General features: G+C 35.9%; 1 pseudogene; it reads right to left on the bottom strand.

Moving 5' to 3' along the window:
• Positions 1-2,113: 2,113 nt before the first annotated feature.
• LOC149267192 (beta-D-xylosidase 4 pseudogene) lies at positions 2,114-3,139 on the bottom strand (annotated as a pseudogene).
• Between the last annotated feature and the right edge of the window lie 8,920 nt (positions 3,140-12,059).

Genomic DNA, 12,059 nt, shown 5'->3' with positions numbered 1-12,059 from the left:
TCAATATCTTGGCGTTCCCTGGAAAGCTCAGTCTTGGTGCTTATGACTAGATTAAATTGGAAATTTAGGTGGAAAGATAAGGGCTTGTCTAAGCGGGCTATTATATCACTTAGACATGAGAAAGTATTATGTGACTTTCTTGTAAATAATATCGATGCTAACTTTCTTGAAATATTAATCTCTTGAAAAGGTTGTCCTTCTAGATAGGTTGGGTTGTATTCTGGATGTTGGTGCATTAAAGGTTAAGTTAACCTTGTTATTATTTCTTGATCTTTATTCATAAATATAGGGTATCTTTAATAGTTTCTTGAAAGATAACTATGTGAAAGGAACGCATGCGCAGAACGCGCAGAACAATAGTATTACCTGTATTTAAACATAACTAATGTGTTATATGTTTCAAAGGGAAATATGGACTTGTAAAACTAATGGTTAGATCTCTTAGAGAGAAATATGCATTAGTGTGAATAAGCTTTGTGTCAAGTAGAACAAGAATTTACTTGAATATATGTACTAGTTAATTAGTATGTCATGCTTGCTCATGCAGATGAGTAGATGATAAAAGATTGCCTTTAGAGGTCGCTTAATGAATGATTGATAATGTATCTAATATTGTTGCCAAAGCTTGTTGACAACTACATTGACAGGAAACGATGGCGGTTGGTGCCAAAGGAAAGTGATGTTTAAGGTTGTGCAGGAAGAGGATCAAGGGTCCATTGCAGATGAGTCGAGTTGCAGGAACATGCATTGCTAGAACAATCATGCCACAAGGATTATTGTATGTGGCGGTATGTAAGTGAAAGATTACAAGAGAACTGTATTAGCCTTTAGCTGGTTATATGATAACTTAATGATAATTCATTGTAATGATTTTATGACAATGGTTAAGGGATGGAATCCCTTATAAGCCATTGAGTGAGGGGTGAAAACCCTCACGAGCGTTTAATAATAAGATTAAACGTTTGCTGGTTTTCACCCTACGGGGTTTCCAGGGTACATCGGTGTTCAATGGTGTGATTGATGTGATTGCCTTTTGTGTCAGTTGGATGATGTTGAATCCTTGATGTTGATGGTTCTTTATTTGATGGCATGATCATAATGTCCAAATTAATATGGTTATGGAAATCGTGAAATGGATGCAAGGAATTATGAGATAGTTTATGTTACTACACTACCATGGTCGGGTTAATGGTTATGCAACTTACTGACTGTTATTGCAATTTACTTGATGTATTAATGAACACTGTCTAATGGTTAACGATGATTGTGGAGTTATAAACATGATAAATTACTAGTGGGTAATTTGTATAAAAATTCTAACTTCCTACTTTTACATGCGAGGTTACCGGGGTATGTGACAGTGTGTGATCAAAGCAGCCTCTAGATGGTTGCTCGATAGAACGAAGGATCGGAGGCATTCTCACAGAATGAGAGAGTCAGGACGGGTTCGTAACTGGCTTGCCAGAGCTTCTATGGAACATTGGAAAGACTGTTTCGGTGCCTCGCTATAAGATTTTTGAGATACACAGATAGATCCAGATCTGCGAAACAATAAACAAGCTTGCAAGAGAAGGAAGGAAGCGAGCAAGAATTGAGAAAAGAATGAAATTGAATTGATTCTACAATATGAGTTTTAGAATAAATACATAAAAGAAACTAAGTTAAGCTTAGCTGTACATGCAATAAACAAAGCTAACTAAAGCTAAGTGTGCTTTATCTTATGTTAATGTGTACATGTGCCACATGCAAGCAATAAGTTAACTGGAGCTAATCTAGGTGCATGTACACCAACACAGCTAGTCTAAGTGCATGTACACCAACACAGCTAGTCTAAGTGCATGTACACCGACACCCCCCCTTAAGCATAACTTAGGTAAGTGTGATGCAAAATGAATGAGTCTCGGCAACACGGCCATTTTAGGTACCCATATACAATGCATAAAAAGGAGGAAAGAGGGAAAACCCAGTGGGAAGAAAACCCCCCCTCAAAATATAATGAAAAAATAGAGAAAAGATAACTGCTAGGCAGTCGTGTCCTTCACCCCGAGTCGATCTCGCAGGAATCGAAACTTCTGCTCAGCATGTTTTCTACCAGGGGTCGCAAATCCGCGACCTAACAGAGTGCGAGAAAATACGTGGATACCATGAGATTGAGTATGTCGATTGCCTCGGCTGATTTGCGGGCTGAGATGAGGCCCAGAGAATTGACATATTGGTTGTGCTGCTCGAATTTTGTATAGATTAGTCCATCACCGAAATTGTACACAGTTTTTCCTGTATAAAATCTGTAAGTCCGGCCAGGGTAACCTCGAGCAGGATCTGGTTGCATGTTCATGTCAGTCATGGGGACTTTGGCAGCGAACTCTTCTGAGTACCAAGTCACAAGTAGTCTGCCACCCGGATTGGATTTTCCAAATATTACATTTGCAATGGCTGCTCCTCCAGCTTGTCCCGGATAACCCACCCAAATAATCCCTGAGATCTTGTTAACATTCTTTGCGAATGTTATGTCAAATGGACCCCCTGACATAATCACAAGAACTACAGGTCCCTTGGCTGTGTCGGTAACTAGGTCTGCGAGCTGTTGTTGCAGTCCTGGTAACAACAAACTTGTTTTGTCTAGAGCCTCTGCTTCCAATGACAAGTCTCCACCAACTATTAGCAATGTTGCATCTGCATTGCTGGCTGTCTGGACTGCCTGAGGTATTGACTTGTTTCCCGTGCATGCAACGTTTACACAGCCAGGGGCGTAGACAGTGCCTCTGATGGTGCCTGCGAGCAGATTTCTATCGGCGTAGGTGGGGACGCCGTTGAACTGATTGTAGGAGCACATCACGCTGGCCACATTGCCATCAAACACACTGCTCTTAAATGGCGGGTCGTATGTGTCCTTCAGATCTTGTTGCATCACGATGGCATTGAACGTGTAACGCTCGACCCCATGCAAGTTGTCCACGGCATAGGCCGTGTAATGTTTGCAGCAGGCCGCCACCTCCAACTGGTTAGGGTCACCACTGTCGGTTTCTTGGATACCTTGGACGTAGTTGGTGGCGTACAGGCTGGCGACATGCGGGTCCTCCGGTTCTAAGCTAAAGCTTTCATGACGATTTCTATAGGTTGTGATCGAATCGTTTATCATTCTAAGCATTTCATCCTGTTTTCCAAACAATCCTTCCAATTTTTTCCATACTTCATTTGGAGTTGAACATGATTCAACATGAAATAGTAGTTCCGGAGAAATAGATAAACATAGGATGCCGAAGGCCTCGTCCATGCGATTGAAATATCTTGTTTTCTCCATTGCCGGTGTTGGTTCAACTTCCGTTTCCATGGTTATTCGAAATAAGCCTCTACTTCTGAGATGAAGTTGAATCTTTGGCTTCCATTCGAAATAATTATATAGAGTGAGAATTTCCGATTGTGGAAACTCCAATTTAGACTCCATTCTTTGTTGTTGCTTCAATCTTCTGAACGTGCAAATAAAATTGCTTGTGCACTGATTACAAATCCATGTGCTCTGATACCATGTAAGATTTTTGAGATACACAGATAGATCTAGATCTGCAAAACAATAAACAAGCTTGCAAGAGAAGGAAGGAAGCGAAAGAATTGAGAAAAGAATGAAATTGAATTGATTCTACAATATGAGTTTTAGAATAAATACATAAAAGCAACTAAGTTGAGCTTAGTTGTACATGCAATAACTAAAGCTAACTAAAGCTAAGTGTGCTTTATTTTATGTTAATGTGTACATGTGCCACATGCAAGAAATAAGTTAACTGGAGCTAATCTAGGTGCATGTACACCAACACAGCTAGTTTAAGTGCATGTACACCAACACAGCTAGTCTAAGTGCATGTACACCAACACTCGCGCCATCAAATAAACCAAGGAGGGAAATTCCTGTGACAGCACAGCTCTTGGATGGCAATCAGATCATCCCAACCGTTGAGTAGGGCGGTGAAAATCGAGGGCGCAACTTTCAGAGACACCCGGACCTCATCCCTTCACATGGAAGAGCTGGCAAAATTAAATGCCAAAGCCGGGTGTTAAGAGCCAGCAGTAAAGCCAGCCCTAACAATGAATCCGCAGGAAAACTTTTTCGGCAACATTAAAAATAGAACGACGTTACCCAAACTCCTCATGTGGAACATAAAGACTAGAAGAATTTAACTTAAAACATTCCTTGTACATGTGAATAATGCCATATTTAATTCTGTGTAAATAAAAATAAAAAAATAAAAATTTGTTTTTACTCTTCCGTAGATAGGGATATTACAAAAAGAAGATATTTCGATGCACAGATGATTTTAAGGCCTATTTCTTATACAAGGTAGTGGAAATGGAATCACAGATTCATATTCTTCAAGAGGTTTTTCTTACACAAGGTAGTAGAAATGGAATAACAAATTCATATTCTTACACAGATTCATATTTTTTAATAGGCTTTTCTTACACAAGGTAGCAGAAATGGAATAACAGATTCATATTCTTTAAGAGGCCTCAACAAAGAGTCCAAGATAGATAATCATCAATTCATACCAAAAGTTAAAATTGGGGAACAATGGAGTGACCATTTGATGGAAATTAGTAAGGAATTACAACAACAGGTGGCAAGGAGAGCCGAGGAATACAATGCTGAGATTTATAAAGCTGGACAACAATTGCACGAAGCCAACGAGAGATCCACCTGAGAAATTTCTGAAAAAATAATAGGGCAGTGATTCGTGATAAACAAACTCTGGAATTGAACCATAGGGTTTTATTTGAAAAGAATGAGTTGGAATTTCAATTGAATGAATCCAAGGAGAGGTTTATTTGAAAAGAATGAGTTGGAATTTCAATTGAATGAATCCAAGGAGAGGACAGGGGAATTATTTGAAAATTTTGAAGATGACGCACATTTGTGGGATTCCAAAACGCAAAAATTTCAAAGGCAATTTTGAAGAGCTACAAACGAAGAATAATTCTAAGGGTAGTGAAGGCATATTACTACAAAGAGTGGAAACATTACTGTCAAGAATGTCTTCTTTGAAATAAATGAGGGAATGTATTTCAAAGGCGATATAAATAGCTAATCAGAATTGGATAGCTTGTATTTCTATGTTTATATGGCTATGAATTAAAGGATTCTAAAAAATTTTCCCAAATTTGGATTCAAGCAAACCCAACCACTCAAGGGCTAGTGAAAGCAAACAATGAAAAATAGGTTTATTTGATGTTTATGTTTCTGCGGTTTTTTTTTAATGTTATTATAATTTATAAATGGTTTATTTTTTATGTTATTATAATCTGTACATGGTTTATTTCTGTTTTTTTGTTTATTTTTCTTACAACTATTATCACTGTTATTCCAGGTTTATTTCCATTTCTATTTCTATTTCTATTTTTGATTTTTTATTTTTATTTTTATTTTTCTTACGACTATTATTACTATTATTCCAGGTTTATTTCTATTTCTATCTTTTCTATTTTTTCTACATTATTGGCAGGCCACTCCTTGTTGCAGGGGGCATACCAATGTGTGAATAAATGTTGGAAGATTAAATCACTGTTATTCCCAAGCCACTCCTTGTTGGAGGGGGCATATCAATGTGTGGACAAATGTTGGAAGATTAAATTGGTTCATAGGCTCAAGTTGGAATATTAAATGTTAGAAGATTTGCAAATTAGTATTTTAATGTTTATCTCTATGTCAATTTTTTAACCACAAATAGTAAATTACATTAAGGAGCTTCTGTTTTTTTGAATCTCCAAGCACAAAAACATTTACAAAGTAAAAATTTGTGCTTTTAAAGATGTATACTCATGTAGGAAATTAAATAAGACAACTATAATGACATGCAACTATGCAAAAAAGCAAGTGAATAAATATAATAATTCTCATTACTCTTCAATTAATTAACAAAAAAATATTTTCCAATTTAGAGGTAGTTTTCAAGTTTATAAAACTAACTCTTTGTGCCTTTAAAATATTAAGGTTAACACATTTCTATAATTATGGTATTTCTATAATTTATGCTCTTAATTACTCTACTGACTTTTACATATTTTACGCTTAATAATTGATTAATTATAATGAAAAATAAATGTAATTTTATTTTAATGTGTTAATTTTTTTTTTCAATTTAATTTAAATTAATATTGTCACATATTTTATATATTATATTATTAATTTTAATTAAATAAACTAGGTTATATATATAATATAATATCTTTTATATAAAAACTTATTATATTTTACCATTTTATAAACACATAATTTATAACCTATAGGAACCATTATTCATATGTATTTTTGAACAACTCATATACTTATTCAATTAGTATACATTATAACCATTTAACATGTATATAAACTTACTATATTTTACCATTTTATAAACACATAATTTATAACCTATATGAATCATTATTCACATATATTTTTGAACAACTCATATGCATATTCAATTAGTGTATATTATAGCCATCTAACATGTAAGAACTGTTTTTTAAGTGAAGTTGGGAAAAAAACACTATATAGTAATTTAAATACTCATTTTAAAAAAGCTAAAATGTATCCACAGATCGTTCCAGCTATTAGTTTGCCACTTCGGGACCTAAACCAATAGCTTAAGTTCATAATTTTACCATTGGGTATTCTATAGTATACCAATCTGTCTCTCAAAATGGATGTAAAACCAAAAACTAAAATAAACTATGAGTTGACAAAGATGTCACTTATTACGTTATCATAGAAATTCTTCTTGTATGATCTAGATCACTTGATCATCATTCAATTGGGGAGTCCATTGAAGTCAATGGATGGAGCTCATTGCCATTCTTCAAAGAGAAGTCAAAGTTTGCAAATTTCTTGGCTAGAATGGAGACCTTCCTAAGTCTATCACACTTTTCCATTAATTTTGACATGTAAATGGTCATTTCCTAATAAGAGTATACTTTGTCAGTAAGAACTTTTCCCAAGAGAATTTATCATAAATTACTTTGATCATAATATATGTAATACACCTTCACTAAAATACTATTATTAATGTGGCTAAATCTACTCATAACTTCAATGAATTCATCTGAATAAGAAACACACTTAATTTGAACATTAAAATTAATGAATTAGCTTGAACTCGTAAACAACAATATGTTATAACTTAAGTAAAGTCTTTCGGTAGAAATCACATACTAGAAATTTTTAGCAGACGCCTTTCGAAAAAAGTGTGGTTCATCATTAAGAGCCCAAGTGTGGTTCATCATTAAGAGCCGATGAAGAGGAATACCATGGCAAAGGCTTAAATAGAGAGCAATGTAGAGACCATAAAATTTCTCTTACGTGATTTCTACCGAAAGACTTTTCTTAATTCATTATAGATCACAATAACCTATCAAAAACTATTATAAAATTAAAATTTTAATATTAATAAATATAAAATCATTTGATATGAAATTGATATATATTGATCCATTGACCCACAACCTTAAAGAAATAATAATAATGAACTCATAAACAACAATATGTTATAACTTAAGAAAAGTCTTTCGGTAGAAATCACATACTAGAAATTTTTAGCAGACGCGTTTCGAAAAAAGTGTGGTTCATCATTAAGAGCCCAAGTGTGGTTCATCATTAAGAGCCGATGAAGAGGAAGACCATGGCAAAGGCTTAAATAGAGAGCAATGTAGAGACCATAAAATTTCTCTTACGTGATTTCTACCGAAAGACTTTTCTTAATTCATTATACATCACAATAACCTATCAAAAACTATTATAAAATTAAAATTTTAATATTAATAAATATAAAATAATTTTATATGAAGTTGATATATATTGATCCATTAACCCACAACCTTAAAGAAATAATAGTAATTTTTTTTATTTTTTTATTTTTATTTTTATTTTTTATTTTTTCTAAATATGACTAAATCTATTAATGAAACAAAATATAGTACATGGAGGCACCGGCCTCAGCAAATCTTGTCTCAGATTTTACCATGTTTTAACAAACAGTAACTGAAAATGATTGCCCTCAAAGGGGAAACCAGACCAAAATTCGAGGAGTGTGCCACACAGGGGAATCAGCCTGTAATAACATTGTGGTATATTTTTTTGAACAAAACAATAGAGTTGACATCAATTACAACAAAAAGCATAAAAAATACCCCTAAGTTGCTGACCGGGTGCTTAAAGAAACCTGAAATAAACATTGGCCTGCTACGTGTCATTAAGTGGCCGAGGTTCCTCCAAAATTAGACACCTGTAAGCCTCCATATCATCTTCGTCGTGCTATTGCCCGCTCATCGTGGCTTCCATATTCGTATTTCCGCCTGGAGTACTGTGAACCTGAGCTACATCCATTCGGTTCAGAGCTTCACCACGTGTTGTGCAAGTCCCCGAGTTGCTACAAGAGTTTTTATTATGCTTGTGTTGGTCCTTTCCTAAATGATGCAAGCCGGAATGAAAAAGCTCTGTGGCTCCTCTCTGAAGGCAACAGAAATGGTAGCAATAATGCACGGGTGCTCGAGCGTGCAACGAAACTGGAATTGGGTAGAATGGCAGGGTTTCATCGTTGGGTCAGAGGCATCAAGAGGTTGATGGGCGTCTGAAGCACGCCTTGAGCCGACCGTCTGAGCACGCACCCTACCACTGCGGGTGGTAGGATACTGACTCGTGAAGTGAATAGTTGTCGAGAGGGAGGAGGAATTCGAAGGAGTAGAGTTAGAGAGGGACCGCGAAGGTGGGCGAGTAGCTCTGCCTCTGCTGTTGCCGCTTTTACATCGCATCCTGTGCCTCAAACAAGGCATATTTGCTTGGTTGGAATTCGTTCGATGAGTGCTAGGAGGAGCACGATGAGGGATAGAATGGTCAGTGGAAGCAGGAGAATGGGGAATTCGATGATCAAAAGTATAATTCAGGGCTGAAGCAGCAGTTTTGAAGTCACAAAATACATTATGCAAGAAGTGGGCACCTTCAACCATTTAAATACAACAGAGGATTTAGCACCTTCTCCCCGTTGTCGTGCGTGAGCTTGGCTCTGCAACAACGGGGAGGCAGTTACAGTCCAAAGGAGGAAGAACAGGGTGAAGGCAGTCTAAAATCGCCATCTTATGGATCAGAGTGAGGTTTCCTCGGCCTTCCCACATCATTAAGTTTTTTCAGCTTTCACACAACATTAAAACGCCATTAATTATGGCGGTGGGCTTCTAGGTGGAAGCGTGGGTGGCCATGTGGCTTTTCCACTTGCTAGCCCAAATTTGCTACGCTATACCAGCGCGATTAATCAGCCGCATCCGGGAGATAATAATAATTATTATTATAATTGTTTATTATATCTAATAGATATAAAATCATTAAAATAATTCAGAAAAACTATAATAATAATAATAATAATAATAATTATAGACATTTTCTTTGTGGGATATTCTTTGTAGGCTTATGGTGAGCAGACAATATTCTCCTAGCCAATAGGACACTATTCACCCGGGCCAAGCCAATAAGACACCTCTATTTTCATACTCCTTCATCTAATTATAAAGTGCCAACTGACCAATTATAAAATGCCACCTGGATTGTGTCTGAACCCGCTCATTACATATATGCGCCCCCATAAATTCACAGATTTGCACCTTCATTTTCCTCGACCTTGCTCCTATGAAAATATGACACATGAACTCATATCACTTGGACTTTCCTCTCTTTGATGACTTCGCCTTTCAATTTTGGGGTTTCCATCTGTGGTTATTCGCCTTTAGGTTTTGAGGTTTGGATATGTGGTTTTGGGAGGATTTCAAATTAGTCGAGTCGAATTTGATGTCGCCACCGATGAGGGAAATCGGGGAAAACAATTGAATGGTAGTTGTAACTAAAGATTTGGATTCATGTTGCTATGCAAATTTATGTATTTTCTATCGATTGCAGCAAAATGTTGGGGAATGGGTATGGAGGATGCCTGAAACTAAAAATTGGGCTTGGTATGAGCTATTGTAATTTTAATACCAAGTTTCCTAGGAAACTGACCTACATAATGAACTTCAAACCCCTGTTCCTAAATATGCAAAGCAAATGTGTTGAAATACGATACTCGAGTAAATAAAGTGTATGTGTGTATATAAAATTACAAACAGATTAAGTTGGTTCTTTTACCATATCAATGGAGGTAAAACTTTAAGCATTTCTAAGAAAACTTTCCTCATTCCCATGGATGGAATACATTCCCTTTCAATTCTGAAAATAGCTGAGTTGTCTGAATTCATTGATAGTTTCTTCAATGTTTCTTCTTTGATCATGTCTCTCACGGGCGTTGGTGTCATCACTTACTTTGCTTCTCTTAAATTATAGGTATACTGACCTTTTTGGCCCGCCAATCAGCTGCATCACATAGTAGCTATGAAAACATAGAGTCATTCAAAAGTCTAGAAATGTAATATTGATGTCACTAATTCCAAAAAAAGCCCTACTATTATGAAGGGTTGGAAGGCCAGTGCACTTATTCAAACCAATGCCTTGATAAAAAACTGAGAAGGCAAAGTTATACAAAAGGCCATCCCTTTCCAGAATAAATCCACTTTTATCTCTCAATCCAGAATCCTTGTAAACTCCGCTCTTTCCATATAGTTTTAGTTGCAACAGGAACATTTCCAGAGGTAAATTCTTATCTATCATTACCATAAGAAACATAAAAATTTTACCATCATCCACAGATTGTGATATCAAAGTATATAGCTTAATATATACCTATGTCATCAATGAATCTGGAGTGTCCTCATCTGTGGTTCGTTAAGTCCAAGTAACTTCATGCCTTGCAAGGAGATTAGTTGTTAGCCTTATGATTATTAATACTATTGTTTAAGGTGTTGGAAATATTAATCCCAACCAACGCGTTAAACACCCTGACAACAACCATACTTTTCACAAGTAATTTTGCAGGTTGTGTTTTTGTTTGAAGATGGAAGGGCTGAAACTAGAATAGAAGTACCACGGGAACCATTCTGAAACACAACAAAGAATTTAAGTCATTTAATGTATTTTTGCAAATAGATATGGGCAAGCATTCATTCTGCGACTATCGCCCACACTCCACAAACACCTGCATGATTCTAATCACACTCAACAACAACAACATATTAATTATTTGCTCTGTCATGCATTAATGTAAAAATTGGACGTTGAGATAAAGAAGCATGTAAAAGTCATTTTTTCCAAGTAAGAAAGTAAGAGAAAAAAAAGCAAGGGTTTGTGAGGAGAAAATAGTGGAGCGAAATTTGGTGGATGCCTGAAAACAACATTTATTGTGTTTTACTTTTCACATTCACTGTGTTTTACTCTATGTTATTCCACACAAAGTGAAAATTTTTGTAAACCTTGTTTTAACTTGGTGAATGAGCCGCAGTCTCATATGAATGTATTTTCCATGAATTAGAAGTTAATCCTAAGTTTTGATTGTTGCTCCAAGTTTACTCTATTTTACTCTGAATTTTTGTTGCTGTGAGTGGGCGAAATCAGCGTTGCGAAAGTCACTCTCTCCGCATAAAAAAAATTCAACATGGTATCAGAGTGGTTAAACTCTGTTAGTGTAAAAACAAGTGTTTTTACTAACAATTAAAATTGTTTTGAGGGCAGATTGGTTTTAGCATATTTACCAGCAGGTAGAAAGTTTTTTTTTTCACTCAGAAATGGCAACATCAAGCACAAGCTTGACTAATCCTCAGATACCTCAATTTAATGGAAAAAATTATGATTATTGGGCTATTACAATGAAGGCCTTTTTTTCTTCTCAAGACATTTAGGATTTGGTGGAGAATGGTTTTCAAGAACTAGCAGATGCAACAACATACAATGCCTTATCTCAACTTGAAAGAGATTTGTTAAGGGACAACAGGAAGAATGATTCGAAAGCCTTGTTCTATATTTTCCAAGCAGTTCATGAAAGTATTTTCCCAAGGGTTGCAGCACCAACAAAGTTCAAGAAAGCATGGGACACCCTCGAGACAACCTACCAAGGCATGAAAAAAGTCAAGACATCAAAGCTGCAAATGTTGAGAATAGACTTTGAAACACTTTGTATGAA

The sequence above is a fragment of the Pinus tabuliformis genome, chromosome 6, assembly GCF_031772625.1.
Source record: "Pinus tabuliformis cultivar Carrire ecotype Pingquan chromosome 6, CPIR1, whole genome shotgun sequence".
NCBI classification, from domain to species: Eukaryota; Viridiplantae; Streptophyta; class Pinopsida; order Pinales; family Pinaceae; genus Pinus; species Pinus tabuliformis.
The sequence above is the reverse complement of the archived record's forward strand: the minus strand, read 5'-3'. Positions and strand labels throughout refer to the sequence as shown.